Source organism: Dermacentor andersoni, chromosome 8 (genome assembly GCF_023375885.2).
Source record: "Dermacentor andersoni chromosome 8, qqDerAnde1_hic_scaffold, whole genome shotgun sequence".
Taxonomy (NCBI): Eukaryota; Metazoa; Arthropoda; class Arachnida; order Ixodida; family Ixodidae; genus Dermacentor; species Dermacentor andersoni.
The window spans coordinates 61576440-61589916 of record NC_092821.1 but is presented as its reverse complement, the minus strand read 5'-3'; positions in this window follow the sequence as shown (position 1 = coordinate 61589916).

The window sequence follows — 13477 nt, the reverse complement described above, 5'->3', positions numbered from 1 at the left end:
GCGTTCAAAAGTGGCAGGAGCGTTACATAGACCGAACGGCATCGCTTTGACTTGATGAAGACCGTCAGGTGTTACAAAAGCAGTCTTCTCGCGGTCAAGATCGTCCACGGCAATCTGCCAGTAGCCGGAGTGAAGGTTAATAGAGAAGTAGCGAGCAGCGTGGAGGCAGTCAAGGGCGTCATCAATCCGAGGTAGACGATACACGTTCTTTTTGGTAACCCTGTTAAGGTGCCGATAACCCACGCAAAAGCGCCATGAGGCATCCTTCTTTTTTACCAATACAACAGGTCACGCCCATGGACTACACGACGGTTCAATAACGTTTATGGCAAACATTTTCCGAACTTCCGCGTGAATAACTTGACGCTCAGCCGGTGGCGCTCGATACGGGCGGCGATGAATAGGAGGGGCATCGCCGGTATTAATAGGATGTTTAACAGCTGTAGTTGGACCAAAGGAGGATAATTAAAGTCAAAAATATCGTGGTAGGAAAACAGAACGCGGTAGAGTTCACGAGCGTGCTCGGACGGCAAGTCGGGCGCAATCATTTTCTGTAATTCAGCGATGGTACAATTTGCCGACTGCGATGGTAGAGGAGCATCGGATGAAGTGTCGTCTACTGCAATGGATGCTACTGAGTGATCCGCGAATGAGCAAAGCTGGCCCAGAGACATCCCGCGTGGCAGCACTTGTGTCGTCAAGCCAAAGTTGACCACTGGCAGGCAGACGCAATTCGCCGTAATAGATAAAACTGTATGAGGTACTGTGATCCTGTGTGTAAGGAGGACGTCTTGCATATGAGCCGCGATGTAGTGACCGTCGCGGACTGGTGGGGAAGACACTAGGTCAACGTAGGTCAGTGCCGAAGGTGGCAAGCGAACGAAGTCGACGGAACTAAGGCGACTGGGGTGTGGTTCAGCAGGATCCAGAACAGGCAGGTCAAGGCGGAGAGTACTGGCGGAACAATCGATGAGAGCAGAATGTGCGGAGAGGAAGTCTAAGCCGAGGATGATGTTATGCGGACAGTGGGCGATGACTGTGAATAGCACGATTGTTGAGCGATCGGCGAAGGAGACGCGGGCGGTACACATACCAATTACGGGGGCTGTTCCGCCATCGGCGACACGGACAACAGGTGTCGTGGCGGGCGTGATAATTTTCTTGAGCCGGTTACGAAGGTCAATGCTCATTACGGACAAATGCGCCCCAGTGTCTACGAGTGCAGACACAGAAACACCGTCGACTTGCACGTCAAGAAGGTTCAGGTGAGTGGGCAACGTCAGTAGAGGATTTGGCGGCGTAGGGAGCAATGCAGCGTCACCTCGAGGCGCTGCATCGTCTAGTTTTCCGGCTGGGAGCGGCGTCCCAAGGGAGTCGGCGAATAGGAGCGACGGGGCTGGGGAGAGCGAGATTGTCGTTGTTGGGGCGAAGGCGAACGAGAATAGGAGCGGTTCGGTACAGGAGAATCAGCGGCGGCATTATCGGAGCGTGCGGCATAGGGACGAGAAAGGCCACCTGGGGGGCGAAAGTAGGTGGTATAAGTAGACCGGGTCGGGGAACTCCAGCGACTGCGACAGTGCCGAGAAATGTGCCCGATTCGATGGCAGTGGAAACAAATGGGCTTGTCGTCAGCAGTGCGCCATTCAGATGGGTTGCGGAAACGTGGTGGGTAAGAAGGTGCGGGACGGGGTGGAATCGAAGAAGCCGGGTGGGTATCAGGACGATGGGCCGAGCAGATGGTGTGAAGACCCATGTTTTCGAACTCTTGGCGGATCAGTGAGACCGTGACTGCAGATGTGCTGGTGGGACTGGAGTCGAAGGCAGCCGGATAGGCGGCCTCGATCGCACGCCGGACGGTCCTGGTAACATCGGCAGCGTTATTGGGACGAGGAGTGTCGGCACAGGAAGATGTCGCTGGGGTGTTGGGCAGACGGGCAATCTGCTGGTCAATACGTCGGCTTTTAGCGAGTTCCAGGCGGCGGCACTCTTTTATAACAGCATCCACCGTCGCTATGTTGTTGCAAACGAGCAAGTTGAAGGCGTCATCGGCAATGCCTTTGAGGATGTGGGCAACCTTGTCTGACTCAGTCATGTGGGTGTCAACTTTGCGGCACAGAGCCAAGACGTCCTGAATGTATGTGACATAGGGCTTTGTTGACGTCTGCACACGGCCGGAAAGCGCCTTCTGTGCGGCAAGTTGATGACCGTAGGGGTTGCCGAACAAGTCCCAAAGCTGTGTCTTAAGTGAATCCCAACTGGTGAGCTCATCTTCGTGCGTGCGATACCAAACTCTAGGTGTGCCACCGAGGTAAAAGACTACGTTGACGAGCATAATAGTAGGGTCCCACCGGTTATTGCGGCTGACGTGTTCATACAGGCTGATCCAGTCATCGACGTCTTCCCCATCTTTGCCCGCGAATACGCCAGGATCACGGGGAGCGAGGAGAGTGATGTAGGTCGTCGAAGTGGCAGCAGGTGTCGGAGCCGGGGGAGTCCGGTTGTCGTCGCCGGGAGCCATGAAGGAAGGCTCGACGTACCGTCCACTGCGAAGCTCCGTGACGAGGTGCAGGGAACGTCCACCTCCACCAGATATGTTACGTAGGAAGACGCAGACGAAAAGCTATGTACAGGTATATTTACAAGAAAAATACGCTGCGCTTGGCCAAGAGGTAACAGCCCGCGCTAGCTTCTCATCGTCGTCGTCGTCTTCGCACTACTCGCCTTTTCGTGATCGCACATATTGTTCCGTAGCAATATTCTTCAAACCGATCTTAACGCTATTAACACATGGTGTTCAACATGGTTGATGCTTCTTAATACAGCTAAAACGAAGCTAATATCATTTACTAGGCGCAACCACCGTATTCCAACATCGTATGTAATATTTAACAAAATAATTGAACTTACAACTTCATATAAGTACCTTGGTGTTCACTTACAGTCTGATCTAACGTGGCATCATCACATCCGCCTGACGTTGGCATCAGCCAACCGCCCTTTAGGCCTCCTCAAACGCAACCTTAAGCGTGCTCCAGCTAAACTACGCAGACTAGCACACATCACATTAATACGCCCCAAAATCTAGTATGCATCAGCTATCTGGGATCCTTTTCAAACATATATCACCGAAGAAATCGAATAACTGCAAAACCGCGCGGCCCGTTTCATTTTTTCTGATTATTCCCCCTATACTAGCATTTCAGCACTAAAAGCTCGCGCTCAGCTTTACGACTTATCTCATCGCCGCAGAATTGCCCGCCTCTCACTGCTGCACAAACTTTATCATCATCCGCACCTTCACCGTATCTTGGAACCAGCGACAGCCTTCTTTCCACGCACAGACCATATCTTCAAGATAAAACGCATCAGTTGTCGCTCAGCTAACTATGCTAACTCCTTCGTTCCCCGAACAATTGTTGCATGGAATAACCTATCATCCCACATTGCTACTAAAACTGATTTCACAACCTTTCAGGAACTTTTACGCAATAGTTACGTGTAAATATCCATCATGTACCGTTTCTTCATACGTTGTTCAGTGCATATATTGTTTTGATCATTTGTCTTACCGTTCTGCGTGCACATTGTACAAGTGGATTCATGTCTCATCAATTTGTTAACGTGACAACTGACGCAGTTTCGAGCAACACCGCGTTTTACTTCTTTTACATTGTACCTATTTAATTCCCCTAATTTATTTTCTCAGACAGTATTGTATTTTCTATCTGAGTTTCACTTGCCTAATGTATTTCGTATATTGTTTTACTTGTGTATTTTGCTAGATATCGTACTTTTGTATAACTTTTGTGTTTTCTTTTGTAAAAATTTGTATAACTTTTGTGTACTTCAATTGTTTTTTCCGTAACGCACAAAGCTCACATTTTTTCATGTATCGGTACCCCCTATGTAATACCCCTTCGGGGGCCTTTAGGGGTATTATGAAATAAAAAAAAATGATAGACTCTCGCAAAATCAAAAGCTTCACCACTGGCACCATTGCAAAAGCTAAGAAAGTACAGCAGGATCCCGATAACACGAGTTCCCTGCAGGCTCTGATAGTTCAATAGAGATCAAAATGGTGGGACAAGCCGGAAACCTAATTATCTGGCAGTGGAATTGCGCCAGCTTCTTAAGGCGCAAGGCTGTTCTATTGCAGCTCATCAAAGCACAAGCGACAATGCCGCACGTTCTACTCTTGCAAGAAACAGTTAGTGAGAAGGTAAATTTATCGGGCTACCGTTCGGTTAGCCAAAAAGGAGAAAATGGCAGAGGTATCCCACATTCGTCAGGAAAGAGACTTCTTTTCAGGAGCACGAAGTCAAAATTTGTAACTCGGATAAGAGGTCTGGTCTCGAGGCACAGTTAATTGAAATCATCCCCCACGGAAAAATCCGACGTAACATTTTCATTCTCAACTTGTACAGCTCTCCTTCCGGTTATAAGCACAATCTCCGCTCACTACTAAATAGGGTCGCAATCACTGCGAAATCGCAGCCCTTAATAGTCGCAGGAGATTTCAACGCTCACTACCCGGCTTGGGGTTATGTAACACTAACAGAGAAATGGGCCAACCTAGTTGCAGCGAGTACAGACTTAAGCCTAACGCTGGTGTCAGACCCACGTTTCCCCACGAGGCTGGGAAACTCTGTCGCCAGAGATACGACGCCTGATCTCAGCTTCACTAGAAATGCGGTGGCCACGTGGTCCAACTTACAGGAGAACTTGGGGAGCGACCACTACATAATAGAACTCAGGACGGAAATAACAGCAGCTCCTCGCCAAACCTATAAATACACAGGCTGGAACCTCTTTAGGAAAATACGAGGTGAAGATGAGGCAGTATACGCCACGTTCAGTGAACTGCTTGTAGAAATTAAGATGGATGTCGAGAATGCCACCAAGGAAATAGTTACAGATTTTGATGCCTCAGGGATGGACGCATGGTTAGCGCACCTCCTGGAAGCCAAACGCTCTCTTCTCGAGAGATGGAAGCCACAAAGGCTCAATCGCAGGCGACGGAAAAAGATCGCGGAGCTCAATAAACTCATTGAGGAACATTGCTTCGAACTTAATAAACAGCAATGGAGAGACGCCTCCTCGGCAGCGGATGGAAAAATGCGCAAAGGAGGCAAATGGACCCTCTTCAAACATCTCTTAGACGATGGACAATCCAAATGTAATCAGAGACTAGTCATAGACCGATCAATTAATAAGGAAAAAATGGAAAGCATCTCAGAGGCCTCCATATTTCGGAAACTAGCGAACAAATACCTTCCAATTGGCCAAAGCCCAGGTTCTTCCCTCCGTCAGTATGAGGGCGCGCTTGCCCCAGATCTGGACGCCCCCTTCTCGGAAGCTGAGATCAGGGAAGTGCTGCACAATTTAAACGGAAGCTCTGCCCCAGGCCCCGACGGAGTTACAAACCGGCTCTTAAGAAATTTGGACGACAAAGCAATTCAAGCTTTAGTGAAGGAGATAAATGAGGTATGGGAGGAGGGCGTTGTACCGGAGAGTTGGCAGAAGGCCACAGCGGTCCTAATCCCCAAGCGAGGTAAATCAGCCAGCTTGGGGAACATCCTTCCTATCTCCCTAACTTCTTGCATTAGCAAAGTAGCGGAACATGCAGTGCATAACAGGATATCGAGGCATATCGAGCGCAACGAACTATTCCCGTATAATATAGTTGGTTTCAGGCCCTTGCTTTCAACGCAGGATGTCATGCTCCTGCTCAAAACACAGATATTCGACTCTTAAAGCAAAGATATAAAAGGGGTCCTCGCACTGGATCTATCCAAGGCATTCCATACAATTGCACATGACTATATCCTTCAGGAGATATCGGCCTTGAACTTAGGAGTTAAATTCTTCTCCTTCGTTGCTTCTTTCCTCGAGAACAGGACGGCGGCCAGAAAGTTGAGGCAATCAGTCTCGGAATATTTCACACTCGGAAAAAGGGGTACTCCTCAAGGGGCAGTTCTCTCACCGCTTCTGCTTAATATAGCAATGCGCAAGTTGTCGGAAAGCTTTGCAGCAATTCCTTACGTAGGTCATGCATTATATGCTGACGATATTACAATCTGGTGTCCTGGAGGATCGGAGGCTACGGGCGAACAAGCTCTACAGGAGGCTCTGGATGTTACAGAGTCTTTCTTGGAAGGCACGGGACTGGAACTCTCGCCTGGAAAGTCGGAACTCCTGCTGTACAGACAGGCTAGACGAGGTGCTAGGGGACTCACCCCACTCGATCAGGTGCCCATTAGCGTTCGTACCAGAGATGGGCACACCATCCGGAGAATAGACTCGATCAAAATACTAGGGCTTTCATTAATCTCAAAGGGCTGCAACGCTAAGACAATTGCCCAACTCACGACGAAAACTGAGAATATTATTAGATTAATTATGAGAGTGTCCAACGAGAAAGGTGGCATAGACGAGGATATACTCCTTAGGGCTCACCATGCTTTGCTCATCAGCCATGTCATTTACATAGTCGCGGCCCTCAATTGGACGAAAACGGAAATGGATAAATTAGACACGCTTATGCGCAAAAGTATCAAAAGGGTATCAAAAGCACAGAGAAACTCATGACATTGGGAGTACACAACACAACTTCGGAATTAATAGAAGCACAAAGATCAGCACAAATTATTAGGTTATCAAACTCCAAAGCAGGCAGAAGACTTCTGGATGCGGCAGGCCTCCGTCCTAATTTGAATCAGGGAAATATCACGCAACTCGATATTCAAACAAGGAAATCCTTTATTGTAGACCCTTTTCCAAGAAATGTCCACCCCCAACACAATAAAGGTCGAAGGTTGGCGAGGGCTAGAACTTTCTTAAAGAACATATCCGGAACAGAGACCTTTGTTGACGCGGGGCGACACGCCAGTGTCAACAAGTTCTCCGTAGCCATAGTCCATGACAGGGGAGAATTCCTCTCGGCAGCCTCGCTGAAGACCTCCTCGGTCGATGTGGCGCAACACGCTGCTATAGCTCTCGCATTACTGGACTCAAAACGCACTACGGTGTACACGGACTCCCGAGCAGCCGTTAGAGCGTTCGCATCGGGATTGATAGCCAAAGAAGCAGCCAGGATTCTAAACGGCAAACACCCCTCTGACATTGTTCACCACATAGTCTGGTTCCCAGCTCATATGGAAGCAGACGTATTACCTGATCACCTGAACCCCAATGAGATAGCCAACGACCCTGCGCGAGGTTTCGTATGCCGTGATGGGATGGCGTCTCGGGTGAGTTCGGGAGAGCTCGTCGACAGTGATCCGGTAGTTACTTTTCATGAAATCACCTCTCATTACAGAGAGAATAGGCAGAGTTTTCCTTTCCCCCATCATGAGCTCAACAGGCCACAAGCTAGCACGCTCCGCATGCTCCAGACGGGGTCCTACCCATCAGAGGCTTTCTGAACATGCTCCACCCGGAGATTGACCCACTCTGCCCAGATTGTGGCACTGAATTTAGCTCATTAAATCACATGCTCTGGCAGTGCCCTGTGTTACAGGATTTTAACAAAGAAGACTGTACGAAGGCCATCACAGACCCGAGACAAGACGTCCAGCTCCTGGCTGTCCAGAGGGCCCGTGAACGAGCGGAGAGGCATGGCCTCTCTGTTCCGACATGGGACTAGCCAACGGCTGGGTAGGAACCTGCAGGCCCCCGCTTAGCTCCTCAGGACCCCAATAAAGTACTTTATTACTACTACTACCCCGGCCCACAGTGGCACAGCCTTTCTCCATGCGTGTTAGAGACATGACTGAAGAAACAAGCGTTCCACTGCTTGAATGTCACCTTATGTCCCCTGCTATACGGCCCCCGCCGTGGCAGTGGCAACCAATAGACTGTGATACATCTTTCGTAGCTGTTACAAAGCACGCGCCGGTCGCGCATATAGGAATGTACTTCCTCGAGTTACAGCACAAATACCCCTCTTCTGAATTCTTAACAGACGCGTCGATGTGTAATTCTGGCGTATCTTACGGAGCGGTCGGTCCATCCTTTTCGGATGCCGGTGTTCTGCACCCTAACACAAGTATTTTCACAGCAGAGGCCTACGCGATATTGGCTGCCGCTAAACACATTAAAGAATTTATTATCCCAAAGACAGTTATATACACAGACTCTTTGAGCGTCGTAAATGCTTTGAAAACTGTCAGGAAATAACAAAACCCTGTAATTCTAACTCTTTACTCAGCATTACGCACAACCTATGAGTTCAAGCAGCATATCGCCGTATCCTGAGTGCAGGGGCACCGAGAGATAGAGGGAAAAGTATTGGCTGACCAGCTAGCCACATCCGTCCACGCGAACGCCTCCAACACTTCCACGACTGTCCCTGTAATGGACCTCAAGCCCTCAATAAGAAAAAAAGCTAAGGGTTTTCTGGCAGCGCTTGTGGGATAAAGAAACAGAAAATACACTACATGTTATTAAGCCGTATCTTGCAATTGGCCCCTGGTATCGAAGAACCGCCATACCGAAGTAACACTTTGCAGACTCAGGATAGGACACATACAGCACACACGCATACCTCTTGTCCGGTGGCGATTCACTCATGTGTGATAAATTTGTTGAGCCACTTATCGTGCTTCACATCCTGCTGCAATGCACTGAATTAGACGCTAATAGGAAAAAGCATTTTTCATTAGCACACCGGCAACAAATTCCACTTCGTCCTCTAATGATCTTAGCTATAGAACCACTCTTTAAATATCAATCTTTGATCGAATTTTTAAAAGGTGTCGACAGTTTTCGTGTTAGATCGCCAGAAAATTTGCAGCACGGCCTCTTAAGTGAGGTTTCTGCTGCGGTAACTGCATTAAGAGAAAGCACCTGCCTCCCAGCCTTTGGGCTCAAAGGCCTCCCGGAGGCATAGGTGCAATTTCCATATCCTTGCATTTTAGCTCCATGATCACTTATCATTCGTACTATATCCATATACAACTACATGTATTACTATCATAATTTTATACTATATATCATTTTACGCTTCTATGATACGGATTGATTTTAGGCCACTTTACAGCCACGTTACATCCCACTATCGCAACTCAAATCAGCGCTTAACACAACATTATCAGTCATAGAGCCCTTTGGCCATACCTGGCCCTTGCGCCACTAAACAATGCACATTAATTAATTAATTCATTCATTCATTCTGTGTCGTCTTGTTGCTGGGCAGCTATTGCGGATAAGTCGATGCTCACCAGGTTGTTGCCCGTAGTGATGGAAGAGGCGAAGCGCGCGAGCGCGTCTGCTGCGTCTTTGTCCGTAGCGTGCACGTGTTGTATGTCCGTTGTAAATTTAGCGATGAAAGTGGGATGACGTGTTTGCCGTGGTGAAAATTTGGTTAGAATTCAATTGGAGGCCGAAGGTCACAGGTTTGTTGTCGGTCCTAATGTGAAAGTCTCGACCCTTCAGGAAGGGTCTAAAGTGACGTGCATCCATGTACAGTCACGGACAGAATAAAATGGACCACAGTATCTCCGAAAACGTTCAATACCCGAGCAGCCTGTAGCAGTAACCAGTAAAACTGCCCACGACAACGTTGTTAGCATATTCTAGTCGAGGTCCAAAATGCAAATGCCAGATTGCGTTGTGAGGTTGCGGAGATATTCAGCTTTTTCTTAGATTTCATGGTCCATAATATTCTGTCCGCGACTGTACATTCTGAAGACTTCTCTTCCGAATCCGCTGTAGCGGGTCTCCGTGGAGGAGAGCTTCTGAAAAAGGAAGGGAAGAGACTGCAAGATATTATCTGCCAACTCTTGAAGCACAGCTCCTAAAGCAGCATAGGACGTATCGGTCATGAGGCAAAGTGGTGCTCCTGGTCTCGGATAGACGAGTAGGGTTTCCTGAGACAGTTTGGTCTCCATGGTGTAAAAACGGTTAATGGTGCTGGAGGCCAAGTGAGTTCACCTTTTGAAACCGAAGAGTTCTTTGCCTCTTTCTTTGAATTTCCCGCTGGTGCAGGTGCTGCTGCTGCTACTGGTACTGTGACGGCTGTGGCAGCTGCTGTCCGGCACACCGGGTCGAGGGGTGGTTATGAGCATGTGTATACACGAGAGTCGCGAGTCAGAGAGGAAAGGCGACGCAAGAAAGTCGTTTTCACCCCACCACGTCGAATGTGCACCATGCCATCTGGAGTTCCCTGGGCATCGCCACATTGAAAGCTGTAATTATCCGTGACTCTCCTCAGAAGCATTGCATGAACTGCAGCGCTTCCCTTTCTACTTACGTGCGAGCCAAGAGGGGACGTAGATATAACTCTAGAGAGGGGGCAGGAGAAGAGGCAGTTTCCATGCAAGAGAGGGTAAGGGGAAGTAACGTGAGAAGGCAAGAAAACCCTACTACTATACGAAAGCGGTTGTGGGAAAATTGGATTAGCTTAAGTTCATGGTACGGTACAGTACGTTGCTGCTGTTTCTGAAAAATAGACCCCATGCAAATATGTCAAGACCAACTACGCAGCGCGTGCAGTAAGCATAGCCGCATTAATTAAAGCGCCCCGTAGGGTCCTGGCGACACTACAGAAGCGGTCGACCGTCATAAGGCTTTTGTGCCCGCCATGGTAGCTTTGCGGCTATGGAATTGCTAGAGGTCTCGGATTTAAACCCAACCACGGCAGCCACATTTAGACGGGGGCGAAATAGGAAACACATGTGCGCTTAGATTTTGGGACACATAAAAGAACATCACGACGTCAAAATGAATCCGGAGTCCACTATTTCGGCGTGCCTCCTAATCCGATTGTGGTTTTGGCACGCACAGCCCCATAAATCGAAGTTTAAGAATCTTGAGGATGCTTAAGCTTCTCCGTTAGGAGTGGAACGCATTTGTATTCAAAGATGCCTGACTGTTTCTCACGCTTCCCGGCAACTGCAGCGTATGAAACCTGAATAATTACGACGAACCGCTGACCGCGAACACTATGGACGAAGGCGTGCTTTTTGGTAGAAACGCGGCCTCTTGCGTGGGCCGCGATGCGGCGAAAGGAGCGCCAGCTGGGGTTACTGCAAATAACAGGGCTCGCCGCTTCGTGGCTCCCAAGACACCCATCCTTGTGCCAGCGCACGCAAATGGCGGACGCCATGGCCGGTCTGTGAATTGTAGCAACGCTGAAAGAGGGGTTTCTTTGAGTTTTCGCGTATAGTAAAATTAAAATCCGAGAGCTATCATGTCTGTAGGTTTTGTGTAAGTCGTAGTTACGATTTTCCTACGCATTTTAGCTTTAGAAACTGAATTGGTTCAGTAGCTTTCTTGCGTCACATGGAGGGCCTGGTTAAGTGTGGTCTGAAAATGTTTTACCAAAACGACGTCCGACACCAATTTTCCGTGAAACGGGCTCCCTAATGCTATGGCGTTAATACTTCTCACAGTGGGTTGTACCATGGGAAGCAATGACAATGCTTCACCCTCTTAGTGGTTATGAAATATGGCGCACAATAATGCTTCAAGCAAACACCTCTCTATGTGTGTTCTGTGCACTGCGCAGACAAGCAGCAATAGTGCACGCAAGGTAACATGTAACATCAAATCACTACTCTCGTTTTCGAACTTAACTTTGAAGAAATTAAGCTTTAGCTGTCACACTAAGAAAAATCCCGGAGAAAGTGGGACTAACTGGGCCGTTAGTCCTAAAAAGGGCGCTTTCGTCCCTCAAAGGGCCAAGTGCATGAATGTGCGTGCTGTGTGCAACTTTCGGAGAGTAAGTGTTTAGTCCCTAGTCGGAAAGGGAGCAACGGGAGGATTAACGACAACAGTCACTCCCTGCACTTCGCTGTTTACCATCGTGTCATGGAGCGATGCGGTGCAAAAGGTATTGTCTATAAGTCGTGAATAGTTCGAAGTTCGTGCACTGCCAACTGAACTACATGCAAAGCAGCACCTTGCCTCTTCGTAAGCAAATTGCGTGAAACTTAAGAGCTGGAATGTGAAGAGCCATGCCCTTCGTGCTCACACCGTAAGTGAGCGATACACAATAAACGTGCAAGTCATTGATAGACGGCTAGTTTTTCTTGGTCAATACTCCCTAAGTTTCTTCTGTTCCAAGGAGTTTACGAACTTAACTGAAATGATGTGCAGCTCAAACGGGACACGCTAAGCTACAGAGAATTTGGCCTTTTCTGTTGTCTTGGGTGCCCCGTTTGAGCTCGCTACACGTACACATAGCGTAGTGCCTCAGTTTAAATCACCCTTAGAATACTCAGGCTGATTTCATTTCGTAGTCGCTTATGGTTGCAAGTACACGCAACATTAGACTCTCACTGCATAGCATGCACAAAATGCCGAGTCGCTTTTATGTTGCCACACTTGTGTTCCTGTGTTTAACCTTGTCTCAATATCCGGTCCTGTCAACCGGCCACCGTGGTGAAGCGGTTAAAGTACCTGACTTCTGAACGAGAGGGCTTTAGTTGGAATCCTACTTTCGGGCTCCTTTTTTTCTTCAGCTCAGTAATCTTTTATTAGAGTATAAATGTCTAACTTCATTAATTCTACCTTTTCGGAACATCGAAAAGAATTACCGTTACTCCCTTGAGGAGCATCAGAAAAGGGCAACTGTTTGTCCTCGAAGGAGTAAACGCATGGGAAGTGAGAGTTCATCGCATACAAGTTAGTCCCCAAAAGCACTAATGGTTGTGGCAAATCAGTTAGTCCCCTAAAGGACTAAACGCCGTACACCTTTTAGTCCTTTTTTTCTTAGAGCGCAACATCACCGCTAACTATAGTCAATGAAAGTATCCAGCACGACAAGCTTCATTCAAATCGATTGGCATAGTGCGTGGCACCGGCATAATTTTTTCGTTATTTGTTGCCCTGGAGCATGCCGGTTAGGGGCTGGAGCAGAGACGCATTTAGGGATGAAGCGCTTGTAGAAATTCACTAGGCTAAAACACTCGTGCAGTTTCCGGATAGAAGATGGCTTAGGATAACGTTGTAAGGCCGGGACTTTTAACGGCAAGAGACGGAAGCCATCCTGGTTGATACGGTGACCGAGAAGTTCAGCTCGAGAGCGCCGCATTTGTACTTTGCCCTCTTGATGATACGGCCGTATTCGGCGAGGCGATCAAAGAGTTGGTCCAGATGTTAGATGTGGTGTTCTGTGTCACAACTAATGAGACGGAAAGCGTTGATGTATGTGAAACATAACGGCAGTTCTCTGGTCACTGCGTGGATGAGTCGTTGAAAAGCTTGTGGAGCATTGCGAAGGCACAAAGGCAGGCGCACGTACTCGAAGAGTCCAGATGGCGTGATGATTGCCGTCTTGGGAATATGCACTGGTTCCACAGGAATTCGATGCTAAGCGTTCACCAGGTTGATCTTGGAGAATATCGTTACTCCATGCAATGGTGCAGAGAAATCTGCAATGTGCGGAAGTGGGTAATGGTCCGGAAGAGTAGCAATGTTGAGCATAGGGTAATTTCTGCAGCGTCACCAGTCTTCAGGAAACGCCTTGGGCACC